Source organism: Garra rufa, unplaced genomic scaffold (assembly GCF_049309525.1).
Source record: "Garra rufa unplaced genomic scaffold, GarRuf1.0 hap1_unplaced_092, whole genome shotgun sequence".
NCBI lineage: Eukaryota > Metazoa > Chordata > Actinopteri > Cypriniformes > Cyprinidae > Garra > Garra rufa.
Genome location: NW_027394367.1, coordinates 8581 through 22717, shown reverse-complemented (window position 1 = coordinate 22717; position 14137 = coordinate 8581). Strand labels below are relative to the sequence as shown.

Below are 14137 nucleotides of genomic sequence, written 5' to 3'. Positions count from 1 at the left end.
TGACACACCTCGAGACAAGGTCAAAGGCAAAGGAATGAAAGTGGGCCTTTGAATGGATTCAATAATGGTGGTGGACCTAACAGGGAGAAGATTCTGCCTTCTGCGGCCAGGGGAATTAGCTCAAATGGTAGAGCGCTTGCTTAGCATAAGAAGGAGCCCAATCTTTGAGCCCCCCCTCGCAAGCGAAAAAGACGCGAAAACGCAAGTGTGCCGACAAGTTTCCCCTGCAACAATATTCGGGCTATATTCTTATGCGGTATGGATGAGTTTTAGTTACATGTGAAACACGTCACCCTCGGCGGGCTGGATTCGAACCCGCGGTCTGCGCGACTGAGTCGAAGTCCCGTTCTGAATCAAATGATTCGCGAATCGCGAAACTTGATCCGGTTGGACTGATTCCAAACAGTGAATCATCACGTTGACACTTTACGTCGTATTAAAAACACGCCCCATCCCACCTTGTTTTTATTTTTATTTTATTTTTTACAAATCTCGCCCTAGACATAACATTATATTGATTGATATTTATTAATTTGTGTATGTTATTTTTAAAAGGCATATTACATGTTTATGTTTATGGTTAAATACGCGATCCGATTGGAGCGAATCGTCACGTTGACAGTTTCCGTCGTCTTAAAACACGCCCCCATCCTCACCTGCTTTTTCCACAAATCGGTCCCTAGACATATCAATATGTTGACTGATATTTATTATTTTGTGAAAATAATTGTTTGGTAAATATGTATAAACATATATGTATATGATATATGTTTATGGTTAAATAAAACGAATTAAAATGTTTCAGTAGTTGATTTTATGTTTTATGTTAATCATGTTTATAATATTTTTAAAAGGCATATTACATGTTTATGTTTAAATTAATGAATAAAATGTTTTCTCAAAGATTATTATTTTTTTTTTGTATATGTGGGACATGATTTGATGGATATCATTTATCAGATTTAATTTATCTGATCAAAAGACACTTTAAATGTTCAAATGTAAAATATTTAATTTAAATGAACATAATATACATACACATAATGTATACAGAAAAGATATAATTTATTGAGGAGGATACAGTATTGAGGGGTATACAGGACAATATGAAAAAGTGGGCCCATGTAATATATATAAATATATACAAAAAAAAGACATTTATTATATTTATTGAGGGGTATACAGGACAATATGAAGGAGTGGGCCCATGTAATAAAAACAAAATATATACAGGAACGATATTATTTATTGAGGAACATACCAGAAAATATGAAAGAATGGGCCCATGTAATATAAACAAAATATATACAGTAAAAGATATTTATTAAGGAAGATACCGGAAAATGTGAAAGAGTGGGCCCGTGTAAAATACAAAATATATACAGAAAATAAATTATTTATTGAGGAGGATACCGAACAGTATGAAAGAGTGGGCACATGTAAACAAAATATATACAGAAAAAATTGTCTTTATTGAGGAGGTTTATGTAGCTGGCGCTGTTCTGCCAACCAGTCATCGAAAGATTTTCCATTTGAGGCACTCGGGCAAAATGTGGCATTGCCATATCGACTATGGCCGAACTCTTTAGTTTTGGGCTGCCCACATTTGCTGCATCTGTTAAAAGTAACCCCTCGCACATACTTTCTCTTGTGGACGCCGCTTTCCTCCTCCAGGGCCCGTCGGCGCCGGTTCCTCTGGGTGTAACGGGACACAGGAGCATCAGACGCAGGAGCAGGTGGAGCTGGGCCTGTACTCAATGTTGAAGCACCAGAAGAGGGGATCACCACTGACACAGTCATGTCCGGGTTAAGGACTAGTGTGCCTAACAATGACCCAGGTGCTGAAATGGGCTGCACAACTCCTGATGCTGTGGGGGCAGGTGCAATGGGGCACTGCGTGGTGGTGGTAACAGCGGGCCGTCGACCTGGCCGCAGGATCGGAGCCTGTCCTTCCCGATTTGGCGGAAGGATAAATGGATGTTTTGGCCCTGATGTTGATGGCGCTTCATCCAATTTTTCCCTTGGCAGAGGAAGCTGCGCATCGGCCACAGCAATTGGGTCAGGTGAAGTCAGTCCCTGAGCGAGGACACTCATTTCCTGATTCTTCTGCCGACGCTGAAACCTGACAATAAATTACTTGTATTATAAATATGTTTTAAGAAGTATTCATTTAATTTGAAGCAAATAATGTGCCTTGCTTACCACTGAATGAGTGTCTTCTGGTTTAGCTCAAACAGCTGGATCATGGTTTCATCCATCAGCCTTGGACTGTTAAGCACCAGCTCTCGGATGTGGTGGTAATCGGTGAGGATTTTAGACCACCTGGGGGTGCAAACTCCAGCCTTCTTGGTCGGCGACTTGTGTAAAGCGCACAGCTTTATACAAATTGCCTCAACCAACCGACTGGTGTTGGGCCACTGTGCTGGACCCCCAGGATGTCCAATCAGACACCGTTTAACACTCTCCACACCCGGTGTGACTCCGGTCCGCTTCGGTGCTTTAAAGCGCCCATGTGTCAGCTGAGGCTGATGTCGAGGCTGATAGTTGACCCGCTGTTTGTCAGAGTCAGGGAGAGCTGTCCACAGCTGGATGACCTCTGTCACCTGCAGGTCAGTGAGGTAAGGAGCCTCACGAAATCCCACCAGGTAACCAGCCAGTTCCTGGACCTTGTCCCACCCAGCGATGCCATCGGGTCCAATGACTGCTCCCTAGTAAATGCAGATTTATGGTAATATAAGTGGAATAAAATGATATTGAAATTAAATAAAGCCCTTAAAGTGTCTTACCTGAGCCTCGTCGGAGAGACTGCCTTCAGTGTCGGACGGCTGTGACAGCACTGAAGGGGCAGGGGCAAGATGCTGTCCTTCTCCGCCAGATGATGTGGACGGCTCAGCCGGTGATGCCGGGGACTGAGGCAGAGGCAAAGATGAGGGGCTGTTTTTAAGATCACGGCAGGGGTCATCCTCATACAGCACTGGAACTGTGATGTCCTCCGTGATCTCTTCGTCAAACCCCTCATCTTGCAGGTCCTGGTCATCAACTGCCTCCACCAGCCTGTCTTCCTCCTCTGGGTTCTGGAGCACTGGAGTCAGTGTTTTGCCAGTCTGGCTGTAAAGGTACTCCATTCCCAGCAATTCACCTACAAGAATAAAATGGGAAAAAAGAAAGTGTTCTTAACATTTTGTCTAATACATTAAAGGCTAAATAGATAAAATAGTACAAAATATGAATGTGATCTCCCTGTTCATCTATGAATTTTTTTGTTTTGCAAAAATAATTCAAATGATCTATAAAAAAACAAAAACATGAATTAATGAATTTCTTGCCTGTATATGCTCCAGGAGGGCGATAGCGCTCATCCCAGGGCTTCCCGAAGACAGCTTGGCTAAGCCGGTCCACAGCCTCCCTCATGGCACAGCCATATGTCCGGATGGAGGATGCTCCTTTTATGGCGTCTTCCATCCGGTCATCATTCCAACGCATCAAGCCCTCAAGGAGATACGCTTGAAAATGCGCATCACTGGCACTGGTTCCTAAAAATTAAATAAACAAAAAAGTTTTGTACTTCACATGAGGTGCTATGAGGTAACTGGTTACATGTAATAGAGTTACATAATTACAATACAATTACACAACACATGCATGTATATATTTAAGAAAAATATATGTATATATATTAAATATATTTATATATAATATAAATTATATGAATAATAAATATATACATGTAATTATTTTCAAAATATATACTGTATGTGTGTGTTTTTATTTATACATAATAAATACATATATTACACATATATTATATAAACAACTTTTGAATGTGAGTAATCGCAATTTAAATTACATTAAAAATTATAGTTACTAGTGACTTGTCAGGCAATACAGCTTTGTTAATGCTTATGACATCAGAAAAGAACTGTAGTATTACCGTAGAGTGTGACATTTATTCATGTGACATTACTTTAAAGTAATGGAAGCCGTTATAGTGCTTATATTTTTGACAAAAAAATTTGTAATCCGTATGTATGTAATACCTGGAATAAAACGGTTTAGGTGGAGGTGGAAAGACTCCAAGGAGGTAGAGCCACGGGCACACCTGTAGCAGCACAGCTCCACACCGCCCTTCTTCAGTGTCCCCTTCTTCATGTACAGCGGAAAGTCCTCTGGGTCTTGGATACACGGAACGTGCTTCCGCTGTTCCTTCCATATCTGCTGGATCCGTTCGTGATTCAGCAGAGGAACTCCCAGAGTGTCCTTCCCGTCCGCACTGTCGAACAGATCAATCAGTGACCCGATCAATCTGGTGGTCTCCTCCACCCCCCTGGTCCTCCTCCGGCAGTGCAGTGCCAACTCTCTCCGGGTAATGCGAGCACTGACCGCCCTTTCTGAGATGTGGCCAGTCCTCTTTGCCACCAGCTCACCCTCCTTTGCACTGCGAAGTGCAGCCACATCCTCTGGATCCCACTGAAAGATGCACGTGGACAGACGGGCCATGAAGATCCCGTAGAGTGGATGAGCCTCTGTCGTGACACCTGCAGCAAATCGCCGCATGAAATGCCAGATGTCGAGGCGCACTTCAAGCTCGACCCACTCCGAGAACATCATCTTCACCTGACACTGGCCATGCTGACTGCAGCAATCTCTGTCCATGTACATCACTTTTGGGGCTGCCTCTCCTGCGTCCCGGTAGCGCTTCATCAGGCCAGCTGCCATGTGGTCCAGTCCATGTCCCTCGGCGGCTGTAAGCACAGAGACGAGGACTTGGCCGTGTTCATTCCCCACATTTGTGCACCAGGCAGCTGTACCTGAAGCAGCACCTGCGAGTTTCTTTGTGACCTATTGGGAAAAATAAAAGGGTGACAAAACTGTATTCATTGTGAATGCACATATATCCATATCTGGCAAATTTCTGGATATAAACAGGACTGTGATACCTTTTTAGTGGAGTCCATCTTGAGAACAGAGCCAAAGACGGATGTTATTTTGGCTTTGACCTCATGCAGTCGCCACAGAACATCTCTGGCGTACACGGCTAAGAGCCACTTAGGCTTAGGTAGGGCAGGTAAAAGGGGAGGCTCAGCAAATACAGGAGGCTGCACAAGGGAGGACCTTGTGAACGGTTCGCAGGCAGTCAGGTACTGCAGAACACGCTGTGTCCATGCCTCACTGTGCTGTTCCGTCAGCTTCTTGTACAGCTGAGTCACACTGTTGCCCAGTGTCCTCTCCCTCATCATCCTCAGCACCCGGTTGTCACATGAGTATCTAAGGAAACAACAATATAATCATGCAAATGCTTTGGTTGTAGAAAAAAACACACAAGATAAAAGTGCCTAATAATGAATGATTGTCATTATGAATTACCTGTATGTCAGCAAAGCTGGAAACTGACTGCGGTGGCCCATATCCAGCTGCCCTAAGATGTCCTCGGACCAGGCAGGATACTTCTTTTTGCAGCCTTTGCACTCCAGATACTCAGTGGCAAGGTCATACCACCCGTCGATGTCCAAAACCTTGCGCACGGTGCGGTAAAGTCCTGCTGCTGTTAGCCTGTGCTTACCACAGTCTGGGCGAACACAGACAAGAGGAAATAACCACATCTTCAGCGGCATCCACAAGAAAAGGGGCCGACAGAAGAAGAGGTCTGGTGAGGCGGGTGGCTGACTGTTAATTAAAGGGGGCTGAGGAGGATACCACCAAAGCTTCAGCTGGGACACTAGTTCTGGCTTGCCGGTTCGTGGGTTGGCCTTAAATAGTGTGTTCCGGAACCACTCATGCTGGAAAGGTGGAAGATGATCTTTCCAGTGGCCTGGGAGCTCAGCTGGTGGCTGATGATGTGGAGGATCTGGTGTTTTTGCTGTTTCCGCCAATGGAGACGGACCGGCACAGGCCTCTGAGTAAACAGTAACAAAAACAATATAAGTATGACCGTTGGATTTGATAGTACTACGCTAGAAAAGCAGCCCACAAGCAGGATGCGAAGCAGTAATTTTGGAGGAGTGTTAATATTCGTTAAGCTTATATTTAGGCATAACAGTGAGGAAAATAGTTCTACTGTTAAGAAGCAAAGAACACAGTGTACACTTTATTGATGTAAGAAAAATGGAATTAGTAAAGTTCTTTGAGAATGAGGATCAGATGTGATTGAGTAAGGAAAATAAGGTGTGATGAATTCAGTAATGATGCGCACAGACATGAAGCATGCACACATATACAATAAGGAAAAACTGTTCTTCTCATCATAAGAACAATGACTCTCCACCATCCTGTCTACTCAGGGGGAGCTAAAGAGTGAGTGAGTGAGTGAGTGAGAATAGCAAGCAGTGTGAGAAAGTTATCTAGTGATTGTTTAACAACGGATAAGTTTAGAAACGCAAATAAATACACTGACACCTTTGGACATCCTTAACCTTTTGAAGAAATCCCACTTGAGACATGATGTGACATAATTCTGTATTGTAAACAAAAATATTAAAAAAAATTTTTTTTTTATTTTTAATGCTTCCCATTGTGTTTTCACAAAACATTCTTATAACATTTGTATTGGTGTCATATGCCACACCTGTATTCAGCTGTGCTTCACATTGTGATGCAGCAAATACCAGCTCCTCATCATCATCCTCAGCAGTGGAAACGGAAGTGCCTGGAGCACAAATGTTACAACTATTACTGTGACCAATACACAGAGACAAGTGTATGTAAGATGGTGCTTACTTACCTGTAGCGAAAAGCTGTCTTCGGGCCAAAGTTTCTGCTGCTGGAGAAGGTAAAGTAGACTGCACTAATGGATCTGGAAACAGCAAGTGGACAGGTTTGCCATAACAATAAATGAATACGTGTACAATTTCTGTAGGGAAAATGTAATATTCACACTCCTACTCACAGTGTTTAACTGGTGACACGAGTTTTTTCGCCAGCTGTGAAGGAGACAAATGTTTGCCATGCGCCAACAGCGCTTTCACAGTGGCGGTCCGCTGTACACCAGTTCGGATGGCTGCAGGTGGAGGTGCAGAGGTACTGGAGGCTGCGGCTGGAGGTACAGAGGCACTGGAGGTTGCAGGTGGACGTGCAGGACGTACACTGGTGCCCACAGCAGAAGCCTGCCTTTTCAGGACATATGTCTTGAAAATGGCCATGTTGGTGTTTGGCCTGGCATCTGCCTTAACCAGGTACCTGATGAGGGCTTGGGCCTCCTTGCTTTGGTCCTCATAAACTTCCTTCATGGACCGGCCCTGGAAGTCACCAAACTCCACCATCAAGCAGCCCTGGTCTCCAGATGCTCGGGCTTCTGCTTGCATTTCCTGCTTCCTCTCATACTTCTCCACTTCTTCAGCCATCTCTCTGATATGAGAAGTGTACTGTAGGAAGAGCTGTTTATTTTCGGACAGGGGGGTTGTCTGCGCTGTCTCCTTGGAAATGCTGAGCACCAAATACACTGCGTACCCCAGAGAGTTTTCCAGGAGCCATCTAAATCTCTGGCCCTGGTACTTCCCAAACTGAAGTTTGCAGTGAGCCAGTACTAAAAACTGGTCACTGGGGTCTCCACCGTTTGTGCTGACAAAAGAACGGGCCTCTGCCAGCACCTGCTCCTTGGGTTTGGCCCTTCCCGACTCCATATTTTCAAGGCGCTTCGCCTCCTCCGATGGCGCCATGAGGAGCCGGCACGATGTTGCCGATTGGCGGCGAAAAAAGGGGTAAGCGTACATTTTCTGTAATGAAGATCAGAAAGAGACTATTACCTCTAGCAAACTGAAAGATACCTGTATGTTAAGTGTGTAATGATAATTTAACAAGCTACATGTAAACCATATTACTGTGGTAATAAACATGGACAGGAATCTGATATATGTACAAACATATGTAAAGTCAAATATGAAGTCTGAAATTTCCTTCTAGTAATAATTCTAGGCTCGGAGGAGGTCACTAGTATTATTACCAAATATAAGTAATATATATAAGCAGAGCTGGGTAGTAACTGATTACATGTTATTTCATCTGAATTACATAATCAGAATCCAAAAATTAAGTACCTGTATTTAGATTAAAAAATATATATATTTTAAAATATTCCGAATCAGACTAAAGTTACTTTTTTTATGCATTATATGATTTTATTTTATTTTATTTACACAATGACATTAAATTATTCCTAACTGATATATACTTCCTAATTCCTCTTTTTGATCTTTTAAATTTCTTTTCTAAAACAGCCTACTGCTTATATTCATAAAAAAAGTCTTCCAGTTTTGTGGACACTCACACAAAGACCAGTCACTAGTCAGGTGGAGATACAGCATTTGACCACTGATTTACAAAAATAATTTCAGGTTTGCATAAAGTGTTTCAACATTGCATCAACTACTGATAAACACATTCATTTTTATTTGAAAGATCACACTGTAGATATTTTTAACCACCTTTAACAAAGGCTTTTGTCTTTCAAACACATTATCATGCACACATTTTAACTAATATATTTAATTAACATACTTAAATTGAATATTTTAATAATTTTCACATTTTCATGTTCATTGGTCCTCTGATGAGGTTATGGTCACAAGACATGCAGGTAAACAAAAAGAATATATTTCATTTTTGTGCATTTTTAATTGATTTTAAAATGATTTACTTTAATTTATTATTTTTATGGTTTAATTAATTAGTAGTTTTTTATTTAACTCCCTGCAGTTATTTCACAAACATGTGTTAAATGCACTTAGTGTTGTTAATAACAACAAATACAATCTATTTTCTTATTCTTTTTTTCAAGATTACCCTGTTTAAATCAATGTGATAAACAAGTTAGGTCAAAAGTAATCTAAAAGTAACGTAAAAGTAGTCTGACTAACTTATATTACCTAAAATGTGTAATGTAACTGTTAATGGGTTAAGTAACTAACTACAATTTGTCTTGTAACTTGGAATTAGTAACGAATTAACTTACAGTCATTACAGTTACAGTAAGTAAGTTACCCAGCTCTCTGTCTCTCTACATATATAAGTAAATAAATATTTTAATATTAGTATTCTTTTCTTCGCACACAATACACACATAGTAATGTAGGCTAATTAGGACTGTCGATGATTGTAACCTATCTGATCAGTAGCGACATGTTTTGTTCTGTATTTATCATTTAAAAAGTTACAGGTTCGCAAATACTTCAGAAAATGTGTGCTATACATGCTAACGTATACATTGGCACGTTCTATTTTCCAAAAATACACACTATTTATGAACAAATAACGATATTAAATTATATTTAAAAATGAAGTACACCTTAGCCTTACCTATTGCAAAGATCGATGACAATAATAAACGGTCGCAGCGATTGGTCAAAAGTGAGCCACGGGAGAGTAACGCGATTGGTCAAAAGTGAGCCACGGGAGAGAAACGCGATTGGTCAAAAGTAAGCCCCAGAGAGAAACCCGATTGATCAAAAGTAAGCCCCAGAGAGAAACGCGATTGGTCAAAAGTAAGCCCAGGAGAGAAACGTGATTGGTCAAAAGTAAGCCCAGGAAAGAAACGCGATTGGCTCATGTGGGCTTACTTTGGGCTTACTTTGGCTCAATCGGTGGGATGCAGTAGGCGCAAGCGAGAGGTAGCGGGATCGATGCCCGCATTCTCCAAGGGGCTCCTGCCCTTTTACGCGCACGTCCCCAAGGAGACAGACTGCGCTTTTTGCGGTGCGAAACGTACCCTCGCAGTTGCGTGAGCCTTTGGGGCCCACTGCTGTCAAAAGGATTTCTCAGAACGGGCCCTGCGCACATTCGTGGCAAAAGCAGGTCCCACCGAGATTTGAATTCGGATCGCTGGATTCAGAGTCCAGAGTGCTAACCATTACACCATGGAACCTTGACGAGAGAGACCGCTGCTCAGAGGAAAGCAAAGAAGAAGTCGCTTACGGCTCACCAGCAACAAAAACAAAGTTGAGCCTTTTTTGTTTTTATCTGCCGCAAGAAGGCACGCAGGTTCCACCGAGATTTGAACTCGGATCGCTGGATTCAAAGTCCAGAGTGCTAACCGTTACACCATGGAACCACGAGCACCTCTTTGACAGCTGACCTGGAGGTAGATAGTGTTGCGGCTAGGGGGAACCAGTCAGAGCGAGGGGTTGTATCCCAGTGAGTTTTGGTCACTGGCCACCCTCGACCAAAAGACAAAAGAAAGCTGAATCTGCCAAAACCCGGGATTGAACCAGGGACCTTTAGATCTTCAGTCTAACGCTCTCCCAACTGAGCTATTTCGGCCACATACCACCCAACGGTTTGGTCTGCAGGTGTTTACGTGACACCACCCGTCGCTTTGAGAGAAGAGCAGAGACGAGCTAACAGAGAACAAAAGACGCTGGCCCGTACGGGGATCGAACCCGCGACCTTGGCGTTATTAGCACCACGCTCTAACCAACTGAGCTAACCGGCCTGGCGTCTGCCCAATTTCCCCAAAATTTGCTGACTGCTCGTGGGCCCCTTAGCAGGCAGAAAAGCTTCAGGACCAAGCCTGACCACGGGCTCGTCCGGGATTTGAACCCGGGACCTCTCGCACCCAAAGCAAGAATCATACCCCTAGACCAACGAGCCACGCTCACGCAGCTGGCGCACCGCCGAACCCGCGGTCTGCGCGACTGAGTCGAAGCCCCGTTCTGAATCAAATGATTCACGAATCGCGAAACTTGATCCGGTTGGACTGATTCCAAACAGTGAATCATCACGTTGACACTTTACGTCGTATTAAAAACACGCCCCATCCCACCTTGTTTTTATTTTTATTTTATTTTTTACAAATCTCGCCCTAGACATAACATTATATTGATTGATATTTATTAATTTGTGTATGTTATTTTTAAAAGGCATATTACATGTTTATGTTTATGGTTAAATACGCGATCCGATTGGAGCGAATCGTCACGTTGACAGTTTCCGTCGTCTTAAAACACGCCCCCATCCTCACCTGCTTTTTCCACAAATCGGTCCCTAGACATATCAATATGTTGACTGATATTTATTATTTTGTGAAAATAATTGTTTGGTAAATATGTATAAACATATATGTATATGATATATGTTTATGGTTAAATAAAACGAATTAAAATGTTTCAGTAGTTGATTTTATGTTTTATGTTAATCATGTTTATAATATTTTTAAAAGGCATATTACATGTTTATGTTTAAATTAATGAATAAAATGTTTTCTCAAAGATTATTATTATTATTTTTTTGTATATGTGGGACATGATTTGATGGATATCATTTATCAGATTTAATTTATCTGATCAAAAGACACTTTAAATGTTCAAATGTAAAATATTTAATTTAAATGAACATAATATACATACACATAATGTATACAGAAAAGATATAATTTATTGAGGAGGATACAGTATTGAGGGGTATACAGGACAATATGAAAAAGTGGGCCCATGTAATATATATAAATATATACAAAAAAAAGACATTTATTATATTTATTGAGGGGTATACAGGACAATATGAAGGAGTGGGCCCATGTAATAAAAACAAAATATATACAGGAACGATATTATTTATTGAGGAACATACCAGAAAATATGAAAGAATGGGCCCATGTAATATAAACAAAATATATACAGTAAAAGATATTTATTAAGGAAGATACCGGAAAATGTGAAAGAGTGGGCCCGTGTAAAATACAAAATATATACAGAAAATAAATTATTTATTGAGGAGGATACCGAACAGTATGAAAGAGTGGGCACATGTAAACAAAATATATTCAGAAAAGATTGTCTTTATTGAGGAGGTTTATGTAGCTGGCGCTGTTCTGCCAACCAGTCATCGAAAGATTTTCCATTTGAGGCACTTGGGCAAAATGTGGCATTGCCATATCGACTATGGCCGAACTCTTTAGTTTTGGGCTGCCCACATTTGCTGCATCTGTTAAAAGTAACCCCTCGCACATACTTTCTCTTGTGGACGCCGCTTTCCTCCTCCAGGGCCCGTCGGCGCCTGTTCCTCTGGGTGTAACGGGACACAGGAGCATCAGACGCAGGAGCAGGTGGAGCTGGGCCTGCACTCGATGTTGAAGCACCAGAAGAGGGGATCACCACTGACACAGTCATGTCCGGGTTAAGGACTAGTGTGCCTAACAATGACCCAGGTGCTGAAATGGGCTGCACAACTCCTGATGCTGTGGGGGCAGGTGCAATGGGGCACTGTGTGGTGGTGGTAGCAGCGGGCCGTCGACCTGGTCGCAGGATCGGAGCCTGTCCTTCCCGATTTGGCGGAAGGATAAATGGATGTTTTGGCCCTGATGTCGATGGTGCTTCATCCAATTTTTCCCTCGGCAGAGGAAGCTGCGTATCGGCCACAGCAATTGGGTCAGGTGAAGTCAGTCCCTGAGCGAGGACACTCATTTCCTGATTCTTCTGCCGCCGCTGAAACCTGACAATAAATTACTTGTATTATAAATATGTTTTAAGAAGTATTCATTTAATTTGAAGCAAATAATGTGCCTTGCTTACCACTGAATGAGTGTCTTCTGGTTTAGCTCAAACAGCTGGATCATTGTTTCATCCATCAGCCTTCGACAGTTAAGCACCAGCTCTCGGATGTGGTGGTAATCGGTGAGGATTTTAGACCACCTGGGGGTGCAAACTCCAGCCTTCTTGGTCGGCGACTTGTGTAAAGCACACAGCTTGATACAAATTGCCTCAACCAAGCGACTGGTGTTGGGCCACTGTGCTGGACCCCCAGGATGTCCAATCAGACACCGTTTAACACTCTCCACACCCGGTGTGACTCCGGTCCGCTTCGGTGCTTTAAAGCGCCCATGTGTCAGCTGAGGCTGATGTCGAGGCTGATAGTTGACCCGCTGTTTGTCAGAGTCAGGGAGAGCTGTCCACAGCTGGATGACCTCTGTCACCTGCAGGTCAGTGAGGTAAGGAGCCTCACGAAATCCCACCAGGTAACCAGCCAGTTCCTGGACCTTGTCCCACCCAGCGATGCCATCGGGTCCAATGACTGCTCCCTAGTAAATGCAGATTAATATTAATATAAGTGGAATAAAATGGTATTGAAATTAAATAAAGCCCTTTTTTACCTGAAATAAAGTGTTTTACCTGAGCCTCGTTGGAGAGACTACTTCCAGTGTCGGATGGCTGTGACAGCACTGAAGGGGCAGGGGCAAGATGCTGTCCTTCTCTGCCAGATGATGTGGACGGCTCAGCCGGTGATGCCGGGGACTGAGGCAGAGGCAAAGATGAGGGGCTGTTTTTAAGATCACGGCAGGGGTCATCCTCATACAGCACTGGAACTGTGATGTCCTCCGTGATCTCTTCGTCAAACCCCTCATCTTGCAGGTCCTGGTCATCAACTGCCTCCACCAGCCTGTCTTCCTCCTCTGGGTTCTGGAGCACTGGAGTCAGTGTTTTGCCAGTCTGGCTGTAAAGGTACTCCATTCCCAGCAATTCACCTACAAGAATAAAATGGGAAAAAAGAAAGTGTTCTTAACATTTTGTCTAATACATTAAAGGCTAAATAGATAAAATAGTACAATATATAAATGTGATCTCCCTGTTCATCCATGAATTTTTATGTTTTGCAAAAATAATTCAAATGATCTATAAAAAAAAAAACATGAATTAATGAATTCTTGCCTGTATATGCTCCAGGAGGGCGATAGCGCTCATCCCAGGGCTTCCCGAAGACAGCTTGGCTAAGCCGGTCCACAGCCTCCCTCATGGCACAGCCATATGTCCGGATGGAGGATGCTCCTTTTATGGCGTCTTCCATCCGGTCATCATTCCAACGCATCAAGCCCTCAAGGAGATACGCTTGAAAATGCGCATCACTGGCACTGGTTCCTAAAAATTAAATAAACAAAAAAGTTTTGTACTTCACATGAGGTGCTATGAGGTAACTGGTTACATGTAATAGAGTTACATAATTACAATACAATTACACAACACATGCATGTATATATTTAAGAAAAATATATGTATATATATTAAATATATTTATATATAATATAAATTATATGAATAATAAATATATACATGTAATTATTTTCAAAATATATACTGTATGTGTGTGTTTTTATTTATACATAATAAATACATATATTACACATATATTATATAAACAACTTTTGAATGTGAGTAAT

The 14137-nt window shown here is 42.3% G+C and overlaps 5 non-coding genes across 5 annotated transcripts; all 5 read right to left on the bottom strand.

Annotated features, from left to right (window-relative positions):
* Positions 1–9781: 9781 nt before the first annotated feature.
* Positions 9782–9853, bottom strand: trnaq-cug (transfer RNA glutamine (anticodon CUG)). Its single transcript has one exon. It is a non-coding gene; the product is annotated as a tRNA-Gln (tRNA).
* A 114-nt stretch (positions 9854–9967) lies between these two features.
* Positions 9968–10039, bottom strand: trnaq-uug (transfer RNA glutamine (anticodon UUG)). The gene has a single exon. It is a non-coding gene; the product is annotated as a tRNA-Gln (tRNA).
* Positions 10040–10175: 136 nt separating this feature from the next.
* Positions 10176–10248, bottom strand: trnaf-gaa (transfer RNA phenylalanine (anticodon GAA)). Its single transcript has one exon. It is a non-coding gene; the product is annotated as a tRNA-Phe (tRNA).
* A 98-nt stretch (positions 10249–10346) lies between these two features.
* Positions 10347–10420, bottom strand: trnai-aau (transfer RNA isoleucine (anticodon AAU)). Its single transcript has one exon. It is a non-coding gene; the product is annotated as a tRNA-Ile (tRNA).
* An 86-nt stretch (positions 10421–10506) lies between these two features.
* trnap-ugg (transfer RNA proline (anticodon UGG)) lies at positions 10507–10578 on the bottom strand. The gene has a single exon. It is a non-coding gene; the product is annotated as a tRNA-Pro (tRNA).
* Between the last annotated feature and the right edge of the window lie 3559 nt (positions 10579–14137).